This window comes from Pinus tabuliformis, chromosome 9 (assembly GCF_031772625.1).
Source record: "Pinus tabuliformis cultivar Carrire ecotype Pingquan chromosome 9, CPIR1, whole genome shotgun sequence".
Taxonomy (NCBI): Eukaryota; Viridiplantae; Streptophyta; class Pinopsida; order Pinales; family Pinaceae; genus Pinus; species Pinus tabuliformis.
The window spans coordinates 647,827,220-647,844,760 of record NC_142307.1 but is presented as its reverse complement, the minus strand read 5'-3'; the positions used below and the strand labels follow the sequence as shown (position 1 = coordinate 647,844,760).

Sequence of the window (17,541 nt, the reverse complement as noted above, 5' to 3'; positions counted from 1 at the left end):
CAATAAGTTTAAATTTGTCTAGATCCCTCTAAAAAAAGAATTATTTCTCATATGAAAACATTAATTGCATTATTACTAGTAGAACTACTTCTAGTTTAGAAAATTTATATATTTTGAGATATAGCATGGAATATAAATGGATTGTAATTTTGTATCTATTATAGATGGTTGATTCCAGTGAGCACGAACACGTGAAACACAGAATGGATTATCCCCCTTTATATAACAAAACTCAAAGACATGTATGTTTCATATTATGATTGATTATTACATTCAACTCTCTAGTTTAACTTTTATAATGATTCTAATATTTTATTATGTATCTATTGTAGATGGCTTGTTTTGGTGAGCACAAGTAAATGGAATACAAAGCAGTGTCTATCGTTATATAACAAATTCTAAAGGAGGTATGTTTCTTATTCTAAATAATTATCAGTTTTTAAATATGCTTATCATTACTATCTATGTTTGTATTTTAACCTTAACCACCCCACTTTTTTTCTTTTCAGCGGAGGAGAGGACACTACAATAGAAATAATGTGCAAGGGGGGAGTTTGCAATTTTTTGTTTGTTGTTGTCTACATGTTTTGTTTTTGTCAAGTTTGAGAGTGACCATGCTTCTTGTTGTACTCGTTTTCTCATTTCTTGTAGTTTGGTCTTGGTTTTGTTTGCATGGAGAGAAAATGAAAGAAATGAGGTCGAGGTTATCATTGCTAAATGAAGGTGAATCACCCTAACTATACACAATGCACTTCTCTCACAATTATCTTTTCGTCATTCGTGACTCTATTTGCTTGCTTTTCAATTTCGTATATGGTTTATATGGGGTCTCATACTCAACTATATTTATTTTCTTTGTGTAGTGAGCGACTACAATTGTATAGTCTATGAAGGTGAATTCGTGAAAATACCATAGATATTCTACAAACGCACCGCAAAGGATTGGTGAGCCATATTTTTTTTCATACATAATAATATTGTGCTTTAATCCACCGTAATATATGTTGCTTGCAGAATGATTCATCCTTTTGTCATGGCTTCAAGGTAGTATGATCTTGTTAATGTGTGTGAGGTTTGAGATTTTCCGAAAAATTTGATACGAAATAGAGAGAAAAGCTATAACGGGGTTCACATTTCCAAGCTTATTGTTCATAATTGTTGCTGCTATAACATTACTGAAGAGTTAGCAAGTATGTGTATGATTAATTTATCGCTTTGTATATTTTTTATTCAATTTCTATCGTGGTTTATTCATGATTTCACATACAAGATTACTTTGTGCGATGAGTGACTACCGTTGTGTCTAGGATGGTCGAGTGGAGAAGATACTTTAAGCAATGCAAATGGAGCATAGAGGATGGGTGAGTCGTAGTTTTCCGATCACATAGTATTTTTATTATTTGTTTGCACTAGTATTTGTCCTTCGAGCATGGTTCTTGGGTTGTATTACTCAATTAGTGGTTTCACTTATACATCACATGGTTTTTTTAAATTTGTATCTTATTTGGCTCTCCATAGTACATGCCCTACAGAAGAGGTGGGTAAAGTTGAGCAAGCAAGTAAATTGACCCTTCAACCAATCAACCATCGTGCTAACATACAACACTATTGCCTTGTGGACCCTATGGTTTTGGGAGTTCAATTTGTTTAGGTATGTTTAGATTCATTTTCAAACAAAAAAAAAATTACCTCTTATGAAAGCATTGTTTGTATTATTCCTAGTAGAAGTACATCTAGTCTAGAAAATTTATATTTTTTGTGATAATTTATATTCTTTTGAGATATGGCATGGAATACAATTGGACTCGAACCAAGTTGCATGACAAGTTCATGCCTTCAAACTCTCTAGTTTAATTTTTATTAGAAATTTAATATTTTTTTGTATTTATTGCAGAATATTTGTCGAGTGAGAACACGTGAAATACAAAATGGCCTTTCTTTTTATATAACAAACTAAAAAAAAGGTGTCTTTCTTATTATGATTAATAATTTCATTCTAATCTCTAGTTTAATTTATATAACAATTCTAATAGCTTATTTTGTATCTTTTGTAGATGACTTGTCTGATGAGCACGGGCAAGTGGAACACAAAAGAGATCGTTCATTGTTATAAAACAAACTCTAGGGGAGGTATGTTTCCTATTATGAATAATTATTGGTTTTGAAATATGTGTACCATTACTAACTATGTGTTTTTTAACCTTGTTCAGTTTACTTCTTTTCCTTTCAGGAGAGGACGGTACATTGTAGGAGAGATAATGTGCAGAACGGGTGTTTGCAATTTATTCTTTGTTCATGTTTTTTTTGTTGAGTTTGAGCATGGCCATGCTTTGTGTTGTAATTGTTTTTCTTTGTTTCACCTTTTTTCTCTTTTTTTTTGTAGTTTTGTCTTGGTTTCATTTATTGGGTTTGTTGTACTCGTTTTCCTTTTTTTCACGTTCTTTGTAATTTGGTTTCGGTTTCATTTGTTGGTGTGGAAAAGGAAACAAAGGAAGCAGACAAAAAAAATGGAGGTTATTGTTCATAAATGAGGGTGAGTCAATACACCTATATGCAATGCGCTTCACTTAAAAGTATATTTTGCTAATTTGTGGCTCCATTTTTTTGCTATTCAATTTATTATATGCTTTATCTATGTTGTCATAATCAACTACATTGATCTTCTTTATGTAGTGAAGAGCTACAATTGTACAATCTACAAAGGTGAAGTGGTGAAGATGCATTAGACATTCTACAACTGTGGTAGAGGATGGGTGAGACATTCTACAAATTGTAAGTGATTTATTCTATTCGTTGCTAAAATATTAGCCAAGGGAGGCAGGTATGTGTATGTTTAATACATTGCTTTGTATATTTGTTATTTAAACTTGTGCTTTATTCATGATCTGATATATATTACTTTGTTCATTGAGTGACTACAATTGTAGTGTCTCGGAGGGTCGAGTTGAGAAGATAGACAATGTAGATGCCACGCAAAGGATGGGTGAGTCATGTTGGTTTCCAACAAAATAGTGTTATTATTATTTGTTTACTTGAAGTTTTTTCCTTCTAGCATGGTTCTCGTGTAGTAGGGCAGGTATGTGTATGTTTAATACATCGCTTTGTATATTTGTAATTTAAACTCGTGCTTTATTCATGATCTCATATATAATATTACTTTGTGAAGTGAGCGACTACAATTGTAGTGTCTCGGAGGGTCGGGTTGAGAAGATAGGCAATGTAGATGCCACACAAAGGATGGGTGAGTCGTGTTGGTTTCCAACAAAATAGTGTTATTATTATTTGTTTACTTGAAGTTTTTTCCTTCTAGCATGGTTCTCGGGTAGTACCACTCAGTTAGTGGTTTGACATGTACATCAAATGGAATGTTTAAATTTATGTGCTTTCTTGCTCCACATCACACGCACACCCCTAGATAATGTGCACTAGAGACGATGATGTTGTTTTTCCACGTCACTAGAGAATGTAGGTTAGGGTCTAAGAATTTATTACACAACCAACTCAAATGCCACAACAAAATACTTCGCACAATGGAATAAATACAACAAAAAATCAACATGTACATAAATAGACAACTTGTTACCACTTTCCAACAACCCAACTTTGTTATATTAACAAATTGTAGTACATTATTTAGAGCTCTGGTACCAGGGATCATGGCCCTCATACAATCACTAATACAAGAAATACAAACTAGGGTTCGGTGTTAGTCCTTCAACCAATCTACCTTGAACAAGACAACACTTGACCTACTTGTTGATGTAGCGCTCCACAACCCTTTCAGTCCATGTGTCTCGAACACATATGTCGTTCCTTTGGCTCCCAAACTGCAACAACACCAATCTGCCTCTATCAATGAATCTTGCTCCTTTAGGTCTCTGAACACGACTCTTCAACTGCCCTCTAGTTGATAATTAGTCCATCAATGAATCAACACATAGGGTCTTGTTTTGAGTTGTTCACAACTTTGTTCGTGAATAACTTTGAGATTACCCAATGTTGCTCCTCAGCTCTTTGGGACTTCTTCCCACTATTACCTTCTTGTGTTGCCCAATGTAAACAATCTTAAGGCATCGAGGGTTGCCCACTATGATTGTCTATAGTCCTTATCCAACAATTAACTTAGGGATGATTCATAAGTATCCTTGTCTACCCTTATTTCTCCAAGAACCAAACCCTTAGGCTTCTCAAAGTTTGTCCTTGTTATAGTAGCCAAATTCCTTGTCAAACTGATCCAGGGCTGCAAGGACACCTTCTTTTACCCTCCACACAGTCCTTTAGATGCCCCTCAAACTTTGTCCAAACTAGGATAACCATCCACTGAAATTAAACATCAAAACAAGAGGACAAACATACCTTGTTCTGCACCCTCTTGCTGCTCCCCTTGACCTCGGCTTTAGTGCAATTTCTGAGCTCTAGTGAGGGCACATGTCAACCCTAAATTTTGATCCAAAACTTTTGTTTTTCGTCACTTCAGGCCTCTTCTAACTATGTTGTCCCCTCCTGTCATTGTGGCCTAGGTTAGGCATCCTACTAGGCCTCTCCACCCTCCCCAAAAGATATGTTGTTCACCTGCAATCAATCCAGAGAACCTGCGGCCTGAAACACAATGGAAAATCTCCTCAAACGTGCACAAAATTTGCCCAAAATTCACCTCTTAGCCCTCGGCCTGTTGCCTATCAATATTGTCCTCAAAACAGTCTCAAGAAGACACAAAAATGCTCCTTCTCCACTTCGCTTGAACTCCTTTTGATCTTCATCTATTTCAGACGTATATTCTTTGATGTGTTGCTCCTTGGATGTGTGGAATGATCTCTCTCCTCTCACATATTTATATCTTTTGCTTAGGGTGACATTTATCCCTTCAAGAAGGGCCAGTGTAACTAAGGCCGACTTGATCTTTAAAACAATTCACCCACGCAAAACATATAAACGTTCATTTTTCCACAGTGACAAGGGTTCTCTCGGTGCTTGAAGCAACCCCTTGCTCCTTTAAGGGTGCTCTATCATGTCCAAGTGCCAAGTCATTAAATCTCTTCATGGATTCACACCCACAACTTTGGTTGCAAAGCTCACAGCTTGGGTACTCTTGCCCGCAAAGCCCATGTGGTTCCAAATCCTTCACAACCTTGTACCCTAGGGTTTGGAGTACCTACCAAGCTACAAATTTCAACAGAGGAGGGTAGGTTTGAGCAAGCAAGCATACAAACCCTTCAACCAATCAACCATTGTGCTAATAGACAACACTATTGCCTTGTGGCCTCTAGGATTTTGGGTGTTCAATATGTTTAAATATGCTTAGATCTCTCTACAAAAAGAATTATTTCTCTTATGAAAACATTAATTGAATTATTCCTAGTAATTTAGAAAATTTATATATTTTGAGATATAGCATGAAATATAAATGGATTGTAATTTAGTTGGATGACAAGTTCTTGCATTCAACTCTCTAGTTTAACTTTTATTAGAATCCTAATAGTTTATTGTGTATCTATCGCAGATGGTTGATTCCAGTGAGCACGAATAGTGAAATACAGAATGGATTATCCCCCTTTACATAAAGAAACTCAAAGACATGTATGTTTCATATTATGATTGATTATTACATTCAACTCTCTAGTTTAACTTGTATAATGATTCTAATATTTTTATTATGTATCTGTTGTAGATGGCTTGTTCTGGTGAGCACAAGTAAATGGAATACAAAGCAATGTCTATCATTAAACAACAAATTCTAAAGGAGGTATGTTTCTTATTCTAAATAATTATCAGTTTTTAACTATGCTTATCATTACTATGTATGTTTGTATTTTAACCTTAACCACCTCACTTTTTTTCTTTTCAGTGGAGTAGAGGACACTGCAATAGAAATAATGTGCAAGGGGGAAGTTTGCAATTTTTTGTTTGTTGTTGTCTACATATTTTGTTTTTGTCGAGTTTGAGAGTGACCATGCTTTGTGTTGTACTCGTTTTCTCATTTCTTGTAGTTTGGTCTTGGTTTTGTTTGCATGGAGAGAAAATGAAAGAAATGAGGTGGAGGTTATCATTGATAAATGAAGGTGAATCACCCTAACTATACACAATGCACTTCACTCACAATTATCTTTTCCTCATTTGTGACTCTATTTGCTTGCTTTTCAATTTATTATATGGTTTATATGGGGTCTCATACTCAACTATATTTATTTTCTTTGTGTAGTGAGCGACTACAGTTGTATAGTCTATGAAGGTGAAGTGGTGAAAATACCTTAGAGATTCTACAAACGCATCGCAAAGGATTGATGAGCCATATTTTTTTCCTACATAATAATATTGTCCTTTAGTCCATTGTAATATATGTTGCTTGCACAATGATTTATCCTTTTGTCATTGCTTCAAGGTAGTATGATCTTGTTAATGGGTGTGAGGTTTGAGATTTTCCGAAAATTTTGATTCAAAATAGAGAAAAAAGTTATAACGGGGTTCACATTTCGAGGCTTATTGTTCATAATTGTTGCTGTTATAACATTATTGAAGAGTTAGCAGGTATGTGTATGATTAATTTATCACTTTGTATATTTTTTATTCAATTTCTCTCGTGGTTTATTCATGATTTCACATACAAGATTACTTTGTGCAACTAGTGACTACCACTGTAGTGTTTGGGATGGTCGAGTGGAGAAGATACTCTAAGCAATGCAAATGGAGCATAGAGGATGGGTGAGTCGTAGTTTTGCAATAAAATAGTATTTTTATTATTTGTTTGCACTACTATTTCTCCTTCGAGCATGGTTCTTGGGTTGTATTACTCAATTAGTGGTTTCACGCATACATCACATGGTTTTTTTAAATTTGTATTTTTTTTGGCTCTCCATAGTACATGCCCTATAGAAGAGGTGGGTAAAGTTGAGCACGAAAGCATATTGACCCTTCAACCAATCAACCATCGTGCTAACATACAACACTATTTCCTTGTGGACCCTATGGTTTTGGGAGTTCAATTTGTTTAGATATGTTTAGATTCATTTTCAAACAAAAAAAAAATTACCTCTTATGAAAGCATTGTTTGTATTATTCCTAGTAGAAGTACATCTAGTCTAGAAAATTTATATTTTTTGTGATAATTTATATTTTTTTGTGATATGGCATGGAATACAATTGGACTCGAAATAAGTTACATTACAAGTTCATGCCTTCAAACTCTCTAGTTTAACTTTTATTAGAAATTTAATATTTTTTTATGTATTTATCGCAGAATATTTGTACAATATGTGAAATACAAATTGGCCTCTCTTTTTATATAAAAAAATTAAAGAAAGGTGTGTTTCTTATTATGATTAATAATTTCATTCTAATCTCTAGTTTAATTTATATAACAATTCTAATAGCTTCTTTTGTATCTTTTGTAGATGACTTGTTCTTATGAGCACGAGCAAGTGGAATACAAAAGAAATCATTCATTGTTATAAAACAAACTCTAAGGGAGGTATGTTTCCTATTATGAATAATTATTGGTTTTGAAATATGTGTACCATTAATAACCATGTGTATTTTAACCTTGTTCAGTTTGCTTCTTTTCCTTTCAGGAGAGGATGGTACATTGCACGAGAGATAATGTGTAGAATGGGTGTTTGCATTTTTTTCTTTGTTCATGTTTTTTTTTGTTGAGTTTGAGCATGGCCATGCTTTTTGTTGTAGTCGTTTTCCTTTGTTTCACCTTTTTTTTTTCTCTTTTTTTGTAGTTTTGTCTTGGCTTCATTTAATGGGTTTGTTGTACTCGTTTTCGTTTTTTTTTTTTTTTCACGTTCTTTGTAATTTGGACTCGGTTCCTTTTTGTTGGGTGGAAAAGGAAACAAAGGAAGCATCCAAAAGAAATGGAGGTTATTGTTCGTAAATGAGGGTGAGTCAACACACCTATATGCAATGCGCTTCACTTAAAAGTATATTTTGCTAATTTGTGGCTCCATTTTTTTGCTATTCAATTTATTATATGCTTTATCTATGTTGTCATAATCAACTACATTGATCTTCTTTATGTAGTGAAGAGCTACAATTGTACAATCTACAAAGGTGAAGTGGTGAAGATGCATTAGACATTCTACAAATGTGGTAGAGGATGGGTGAGACATTCTACAAATTGTAAGTGATTTATTCTATTCGCTGCTAAAATATTAGCCAAGGGAGGGCAGGTATGTGTATGTTTAATACATCGCTTTGTATATTTGTTATTTAAACTTGTGCTTTATTCATGATCTCATATATAATATTACTTTGTTCATTGAGTGACTACAATTGTAGTGTCTCGAAGGGTCGAGTTGAGAAGATAGACAATGTAGATGCCATGCAAAGGATGGGTGAGTCATGTCGGTTTCCAACAAAATAGTGTTATTATTATTTGTTTACTAGAATTTTTTTCCTTCTAGCATGGTTCTCGTGTAGTAGGGCATGTATGTGTATGTTTAATACATTGTTTTGTATATTTGTTATTAAATCTCGTGGTTTATTCATGATCTCATATATAATATTACTTTGTGTAGTGAGTGACTACAATTGTAGTGTCTCGGAGGGTCGAGGGGAGAAGATAGGCAATGTAGATGCAGCGCAAAGGATGGGTGAGTGATGTTGTTTTCCAACAAAATATTGTTATTATTGTTTGTTTACTTGAAGTTTTTTCCTTCTAGCATGGTTCTCGGGTAGTACCACTTAGTTAGTGGTTTGACATATACATCAAATGGTATGTTTAAATTTATGTGCCTTGTGCTCCACATCACACACACACCCCTAGACAATATGCACTAGAGACAAAGATGTTGTTTTTCCACGTCACTAGAGAATGTAGGTTAGGGTCTAAGAATCTATGACACAACCAATTCAAATGCCACAACAAACTACTTTGCACAATGGAATATATACAACAAAAATTCAATATGTGCATAAATAGACAACTTTTCACCACTTTTCAACAACCCAACTTCGTTATATTAACAAATTGTAGTACATTATTTAGGGCTCTGGTACCAGGGATCATGGCCCTCATACAATCACTAATACAAGAAATACAAACTAAGGTTTGGTGTCAGTCCTTCAACCAATCTACCTTGAACAAGACAACACTTGACCTACTTGTTGATGTTGCGCTCCACAGCACTCTCAGTCGATGTGTCTCGGACACATATGTCGTTCCTTTGGCTCCCAAACTACAACAACACCAATTTGCCTCTATCAATGAATCTTGCTCCTTTAGGTCTCTGAACACGGCTCTCCAACTGCCCTTTAGTTGATCATTAGTCCATAAATGAATCAACACATAGGGTCTTCTTGTGAGTTGTTCACAACTTTGTTTGTGAATAACTCTGAGATGACCCACTGTTGCTCCTCCGCTCTTTGGGACTTCTTCCCACTATTGCCTTCTTGTGCTGCTCCAATGCAAACAATCTTAGGGCATGGAGCGTTGCCCACTATGATTGTCTATAGTCCTTCTCCAACAATTAACATAAGCCTCCTTGGCTACCCTTATTTCTCCAAGAACCAAACCCTTAGGCTTCTCAAAGTTTGGTCTTTCTTATAGCAGCCAAATTCCTTGTCAAACTGATCTAGGGCTGCAAGGACACCTTCTTCTACCCTCCACACAGTCCTTTAGATGCCCCTCAAACTTTGTCCAAACTAGGATAACCATCCACTAAAAAACAAGATCAAAACAAGAGGACAAACATACTTTGTTCTACAACCTCTCGTTGCTCCTCTTGACCTCGGCTTCAGTGCAATTTTTGAGCTCTAGTGAGGGCACACGTCAACCCTAAATTCTGATCCAAAACTTGTGTTTTCCCTCACTTCAGGCCTCTTCTAACTACGTTGTCCCCTACTGTGATTGTGGCCTAGGTTAGGAATCCTACTAGGCCTCTTCGCCCTCCCCAAAAGATATGTCGTTAAACTTGCAATCAATCTAGAGAACCTGCGGCCTTAAACACATAGAAAGATATCCCCAAACATGCACAAAATTTTCCCAAAATTCACCTCTTAGCTCTCGGCCTGTTGCCTATCAATATTGCCCTCAAATCAATCTAAAGAAGACACAAAAATGCTCCTTCTCCACTTCGCTTGAACTCCTTTTGATCTTCATCTATTTTAGAGGTATATTCTTTGATGTGTTGCTCCTTGGATGTGTGGAATGAGGTCTCTCCTCTCACATATTTATATCTTTCGCTTAGCGTGACATTTATCCTTTCAAGAAGGGCCTCTTTAACTAAGGCCGACTTGATCTCTAAAGCAATTCACCCACTCAAAACATATATACGTTCATTTTTCCACAGTGATAATGGCTCTCTTGGTGCTTGAAGCAACGCCTTGCTCCTTTAAGGGTGCTCTATCATGTCCAAGTGCCAAATCATCGAATATCTTCATGGATTCACACCAACAACTTTGGGTGCAAAGCCCACAGCTTGGGTACTCTTGCCCACAAATCCCATGCGGTTCCAAATCCTTCACAACCTTGTACCCTAGGGTTTGGAGTACCTACCAAGCTACAAATGTCAATAGAGGATGGTAAGGTTGAGCAAGCAAGCATACAGACCCTTCAACCAATCAACCATTGTGCTAATAGACAACACTATTGCCTTGTGGCCTCTAGGATTTTGGTTGTTCAATATGTTTAAATATGCTTAGATCCCTCTACAAAAATAATTATTTCTCTTATGAAAACATTAATTGCATTATTCCTCGTAGAAGTATTTCTAGTTTAGAAAATTTATATATTTTGAGATATAGCATAGAATATAAATGGACTGTAATTAAGTTGGATGACAAGTTTTTTGCCTTCAACTCTCTAGTTTAACTTTTATTAGAATCCTAATAGTTTATTGTGTATCTATTGCAGATGGTTGATTCCAGTGAGCACAAATACGTGAAATACAAAATGGATTATCCCCCTTTATATAACAAAACTCAAAGACATGTATGTTTCATATTATGATTGATTATTACATTCAACTCTCTAGTTTAACTTGTATAATGATTCTAATATTTTATTATGTATCTGTTGTAGATGGCTTGTTCTAGTGAGCACAAATAAATGGAATAAAAAGCAATGTCTATCCTTATATAACAAATTCTAAAGGAGGTGTGTTTCTTAGTCTAAATAATTATCAGTATTTAAATATGCTTATCATTACTATCTATATTTGTATTTTAACCTTAACCACCCCACTTTTTTTCTTTTCGGCGGAGGAGAGGATACTGCAATAGAAATAATGTGCACGGGGAAGTTTGCAATTTTTTATTTGTTATTGTCTACATGTTTTGTTTTTGTTGAGATTGAGAGTGACCATGCTTTTTGTTGTACTCGTTTTCCCATTTCTTGTAGTTTACTCTTGGTTTTGTTTGCATGGAGAGAAAATGAAAGAAATGAGGTGGAGGTTATCATTAATAAATGAAGGTGAATCACCCTAACTATACACCATGCACTTTACTCACAGTTATCTTTTCATCATTTGTGACTCTATTTGCTTGCTTTTCAATTTATTATATGGTTTATATGGGGTCTCATACTCAACTATATTTATTTTCTTTGTGCAGTGAGCGACTACAGTTGTATAGTCTATGAAGGTGAAGTTGGTGAAAATACCTTAGAGATTCTACAAACGCACCGCAAAGGATTGGTGAGCCATATTTTTTTCCTACATAATAATATTGTGCTTTAATCCACCGTAATATATGTTGCTTGCACAATGATTCATCCTTTTGTCATGGCTTCAAGGTAGTATGATCTTGTTAATGGGTGTGAGGTTTGAGATTTTCCAAAAAATTTGATACGAAATAGAGAGAAAAGTTATAACGGGGTTCACATTTCCAGGCTTATTGTTCATAATTGTTGCTGCTATAACATTACTGAAGAGTTAGCAGGTATGTGTATGATTAATTTATCGCTCTGTATATTTTTTTATTCAATTTCTCTCGTGGTTTATTCATGATTTCACATACAAGATTACTTTGTGCGGTGACTACCGTTGTAGTGTCTGGGATGGTCGAGTGGAGAAGATACTTTAAGCAATGCAAATGGAGCATAGAGGATGGGTGAGTCGTAGTTTTCCAATAAAATAGTATTTTTATTATTTGTTTGCACTACTATTTCTCCTTCGAGAATCGTTCTTGGGTTGTATTACTCAATTAGTGGTTTCACGTATACATCACATGGTTTTTTTAAATTTGTATTTTTTTTGGCTCTGCATAGTACACATGCCCTATAGAAGAGGTGGGTAAAGTTGAGCAAGCAAGCATATTGACCCTTCAACCAAGCAACCATCGTGCTAACATACAACACTATTGCTTTGTGGACCCTATGGTTTTGGGAGTTCAATTTGTTTAGATATGTTTAAATTCATTTTCAAACAAAAAAAATATACCTCTTATGAAAGCATTGTTTGTATTATTCCTAGTACAAGTACATCTAGTCTAGAATATTTATATTTTTTGTGATATGGCATGGAATACAATTGGACTCGAACTAAGTTGCATGACAAGTTCATGCCTTCAAACTCTCTAGTTTAACTTTTATTAGAAATTTAATATTTTTTTATGTATTTATTGCAGAATATTTGTCCAGTGAGAACATGTGAAATACAAAATGGCCTCTCTTTTTATATAACAAACTCAAAGAAAGGTGTGTTTCTTATTATGATTAATAATTTCATTCTAATCTCTATTTTAATTTATATAACAATTCTAATAGCTTATTTTGTATCTTTTGTAGATGACTTGCTCTGATGAGCACGAGCAAGTGAAATACAAAAGAGATCGTTCATTGCAGGAGAGATAATATGCAGAATGGGTGTTTGCATTTTTTTCTTTGTTCATTTTTTTTGTTTGTTAAGTTTGAGCATGGCCATGCTTTGTGTTGTAATTGTTTTTCTTTGTTTCACCTTTTTTTTCTCTTTTTTTTTGTAGTTTTGTCTTGGTTTCATTTATTGGGTTTGTTGTACTTGTTTTCCTTTTTTTTTTCACGTTCTTTGTAATTTGGTCTCGGTTTCATTGTTGGTGTGGAAAAGGAAACAAAGGAAGCAGACAAAAAAAATGGGGGTTATTATTCGTAAATAAGGGTGAGTCAACACACCTATATGCAATGCGCTTAACTGAAACGTCTATTTTGCTAATTTGTGGCTCCATTTTTGTGCTTATCAATTTATTATATGCTTTATCTATGTTGTCATAATCAACTACATTGATCTTCTTTAGGCAGCAAAGAGCTACAATTGTACAATCTACAACGGTGAAGTGAAGATGCATTAGACATTCTACAACTGTGGCAAAGGATGGGTGAGACGTTCTACAAATTGTAAGTGATTTATTCTATTAGTTGCTAAAATATTAGTCAATGAAGGGCAGGTATGTGTATGTTTAATACACTGCTTTGTATATTTGTTATTTAAACTCGTGCTTTGTTCATGATCTCATATATAATATTACTTTATTCATTGAGTGACTCAATTGTAGTGTCTTGGAGGGCCGAGTTGAGAAGATAGACATTGTAGATGCCACGCAAAGGGATGGGTGAGTCATGTTGGTTTCCAACAAAATAGTGTTATTATTATTTGTTTACTTGAAGTTTTTTCCTTCTAGCATGGTTCTCGTGTAGTAGGGCACAGGTATGTGTACATTTAATACATCTCTTTGTATATTTGTAATTTAAACTCGTGTTTTATTCATGATCTCATATATAATATTACTTTGTGCAGTGAGTGACTACAATTGTAGTGTCTCGGAGGGTCGAGTTGAGAAGATAGGCAATGTAGATGCCACACAAAGGATGGGTGAGTCGTGTTGGTTTCCAACAAAATAGTGTTATTATTGTTTGTTTACTTGAAGATTTTTCCTTCTAGCATGGTTCTCAAGTACTACCACTCAGTTAGTGGTTTGACATATGCGTCGAATGGAATGTTCAAATTATGTGCTTTCTTGCTACACATCACACGCATGCCCCTAGACAATGTGCACTAGAGACGAGGATGTTGTTTTTCCATGTCACTAGAGAATGTAGATTACGGTCTAAGAATCTATGACACAACCAACTCAAATGCCACAACAAACTACTTTGCACAATGGAATAAATACAACAAAAAATCAACATGTGCATAAATAGACAACTTTTTACCACTTTTCAACAACCCAACTTTGTTATATTAACAAATTGTAGTACATTATTTAGGGTGGTGGTACCGGGGATCATGGCCCTCATACAATCACTAATACAAGAAATACAAACTAGGTTTCGACGTCAGTCCTTCAACCAATCTACCTTGAACAAGACAACACTTGACCTACTTGTTGATGTACCGCTCCACAACCCTTTCAGTCCATGTGTCCCGAACACATATGTCGTTCCTTTGGCTCCCAAACTACAACAACACCAATCTGCCTCTATCAATCAAACCTGCTCCTTTAGGTCTCTGAACATTGCTCTCCAACCGCCCTCTAGTTGATCATTAGTCCATCAATGAATCAACACATATGGTCTTCTTGTGAGTTGTTTACAACTTTGTTTGTGAATAACTTTGAGATTACCCATTGTTGCTCCTCAGCTCTTTGGGACTTCTTCCCACTATTGCCTTCTTGTGCTGCTCCAATGTAAACAATCTTAGGGCATGGAGGGTTGCCCACTATGATTGTCTATAGTCCTTCTCCAACAATTAACTTAGGGATGATTCATAAGCCTCCTTGGCTACCCTTATTTCTCCAAGAACCAAACCCTTAGGCTTCTCAAAGTTTGTCCTTCTTATAGCAGCCAAATTCCTTGTCACATTAATCTAGGGCTACAAGGACACCTTCTTCTACCCTCCACACAGTCCTTTAGATGCCCCTCAAACTTTGTCCAAACTAGGATAACCATCCACTAAAAAGAAACATCAAAACAAGAGGACAAACATACCTTGTTCTGCAACCTCCTATTGCTCCCCTTGACCTCGACTTTAATGCAATTTCTCAGCTCTAGTGAGGGTACATGTCAACCCTAAATTCTGCTCCAAAAATTGTGTTTTCCCTCACTTCAAGCCTCTTCTAACTACGTGATCCCCTGTTGTGATTTTGGCCTAGGTTAGGTATCCTACTAGGCCTCTCCACTCTCCCCAAAAGATATGTTGTTCACCTGCAATCAATCCAGAGTACTTGTGGCCTGAATCATAGAGAAAAATCTCCTCAAACGTGCACAAAATTTGCCTAGAATTCACCTCTTAGCCCTCGGCCTGTTGCCTATCAATTGTCCTCAAAATAGTCTCAAGAAGACAGAAAAGTGCTCCTTCTCCACTTCGCTTGAACTCCTTTTGATCTTCATCTATTTTAGAGTTATATTCTTTGATGTGTTGCTCCTTGGATGTGTGGAATGAGCTCTGTCCTCTCACATAATTTTATCTTTCGCTTAGGGTGACATTTATCCCTTCAAGAAGAATCTCTTTAACTAAGGCCGACTTGATCTTTAAAACAATTCATCCACTCAAAACATATAAATGTTCATTTTTCCACAGTGACAAGGGCTCTCTTGGTGCTTGAAGCAACCCCTTGCTCCTTTAAGGGTGCTCTATCATGTCCAAGTGCCAAGTCATCAAATCTCTTCATGGATTCACACCCACAACTTTGGGTGCAACACCCACAGCTTGGGTACTCTTGCCCACAAATCCCATGTGGTTCCAAATCCTTCACAACCTTGTAGCCTAGGGTTTGGAGTACCTACCAAGCTACAAATCTCAGCAGAGGGTGGTAAGGTTGAGTAAGCAAGCATACAGACCTTTCAACCAATCAACCATTGTGCTAATAGACAACACTATTGCCTTGTGGCCTTTAGGATTTTGGGTGTTCAATATGTTTAAATATGCTTAGATCTCTCTACAAAAAGAATTATTTCTCTTATGAAAACATTAATTGCATTATTCCTACTAATTTAGAAAATTTATATATTTTGAGATATAGCATGAAATATAAATGGATTGTAATTAAATTGGATGACAAGTTCTTGCCTTCAACTCACTAGTTTAACTTTTATTAGAATCCTAATAGTTTATTGTGTATCTATTGCAGATGGTTGATTCCAGTGAGCACGAATACGTGAAATACATAATGGATTATCCACCTTTATATAACAAAACCCAAAGACATGTATGTTTCATATTATGATTGATTATTACATTCAACTCTCTAGTTTAACTTGTATAATGATTCTAATATTTTATTATGTATCTGTTGTAGATGGCATGTTCTGGTGAGCACAAGTAAATGGAATACAAAGCAATGTCTATCGTTGAATAACAAATTCTAAAGGAGGTATGTTTCTTATTCTAAATAATTATCAATTTTTAAATATCCTTATCATTACTATCTATGTTGATATTTTAACCTTAATCACCCCACCTTTTTTTTTTACATCAGAGTAGAGGACACTGCAATAGATATAATGTGCAAGGGGGAAGCTTGCAATTTTTTTTGTTGTTGTTGTCTACATGTTTTGTTTTTGTCGAGTTTGAGAGAGACCATGCTTTGTGTTGTACTTGTTTTCTCATTTCTTGTAGTTTGGTCTTGGTTTTGTTTGCACGGAGAAAAAATGAAAGAAATGAGGTGGAGGTTATCATTGATAAATGAAGGTGAATCACCCTAACTATACACAATGCGCTTCACTCACAATTATATTTTCCTCATTTGTGACTCTATTTGCTTGCTTTTCAATTTATTATATGGTTTATGTGTGGCTCATACTCAACTATATTTATTTTATTTGTGTAGTGAGCGACTACAGTTGTATAGTCTATTAAGGTGAAGTGGTGAAAATACCTTAGAGATTCTACAAACATATCGCAAAGGATTGGTGAGCCATATTTTTTTCGTACATAATAATATTTTGCCTATATTGTGCCTTAATCCACTGTAATATATGTTGCTTGCACCATGATTCATCCTTTTGTCATGGCTTCAAGGTAGTATCATCTTGTTAATGGGTGTGATTTTTGAGATTTTCCAAAAATTTTGATACGAAATAGAGAGAAAAGTTATAACGGGGTTCACATTTCCAGGCTTATTCTTCATAATTGTTGTTGCTATAACATTACTGAAGTGTTAGCATGTGTATGATTGATTTATTATTATGTATATTTTATATTCAATTTCTATCGTGGTTTATTCATGATTTCACATAAAGATTACTTTGTGCGGTGAGTGACTACTGTTGTAGTGTCTGGGATGGTCGAGTGGAATAGATACTTTAAGCAATGCAAATGGATCATAGAGGATGGGTGAGTCTTAGTTTTCCAATAAAATAGTATTTTTATTATTTGTTTGCACTACTATTTCTCCTTCGAGCATGGTTCTTGGGTTGTATTACTCAATTAGTGGTTTCACTTATACATCACATGGTTTTTTTAAATTTGTGTTTTTTTTGGCTCTGCATAGTACATGCCCTATAGAAAAGGTGGGTAAAGTTGAGCAAGCAAGCATATTGACCCTTCAACCAATCAACAATTGTGCTAACATACAACACTATTGCCTTGTGGACCCTATGGTTTTGGGAGTTCAATTTGTTTAGATTCATTT

General features: G+C 35.3%; 2 long non-coding RNA genes across 2 annotated transcripts; both read left to right on the top strand.

Annotated features, from left to right (window-relative positions):
• The first annotated feature begins 516 nt into the window (after positions 1-516).
• LOC149150314 (uncharacterized) lies at positions 517-1,366 on the top strand. The gene is made up of 3 exons (XR_016262484.1): positions 517-723; positions 864-945; positions 1,308-1,366. It is a non-coding gene; the product is annotated as an uncharacterized LOC149150314 (long non-coding RNA).
• Positions 1,367-2,257: 891 nt separating this feature from the next.
• LOC149150313 (uncharacterized) lies at positions 2,258-6,507 on the top strand. The gene is made up of 7 exons (XR_016263607.1): positions 2,258-2,533; positions 2,674-2,983; positions 3,167-3,241; positions 5,501-5,577; positions 5,669-5,743; positions 5,846-6,059; positions 6,200-6,507. It is a non-coding gene; the product is annotated as an uncharacterized LOC149150313 (long non-coding RNA).
• The last annotated feature ends 11,034 nt before the right edge of the window (positions 6,508-17,541 follow it).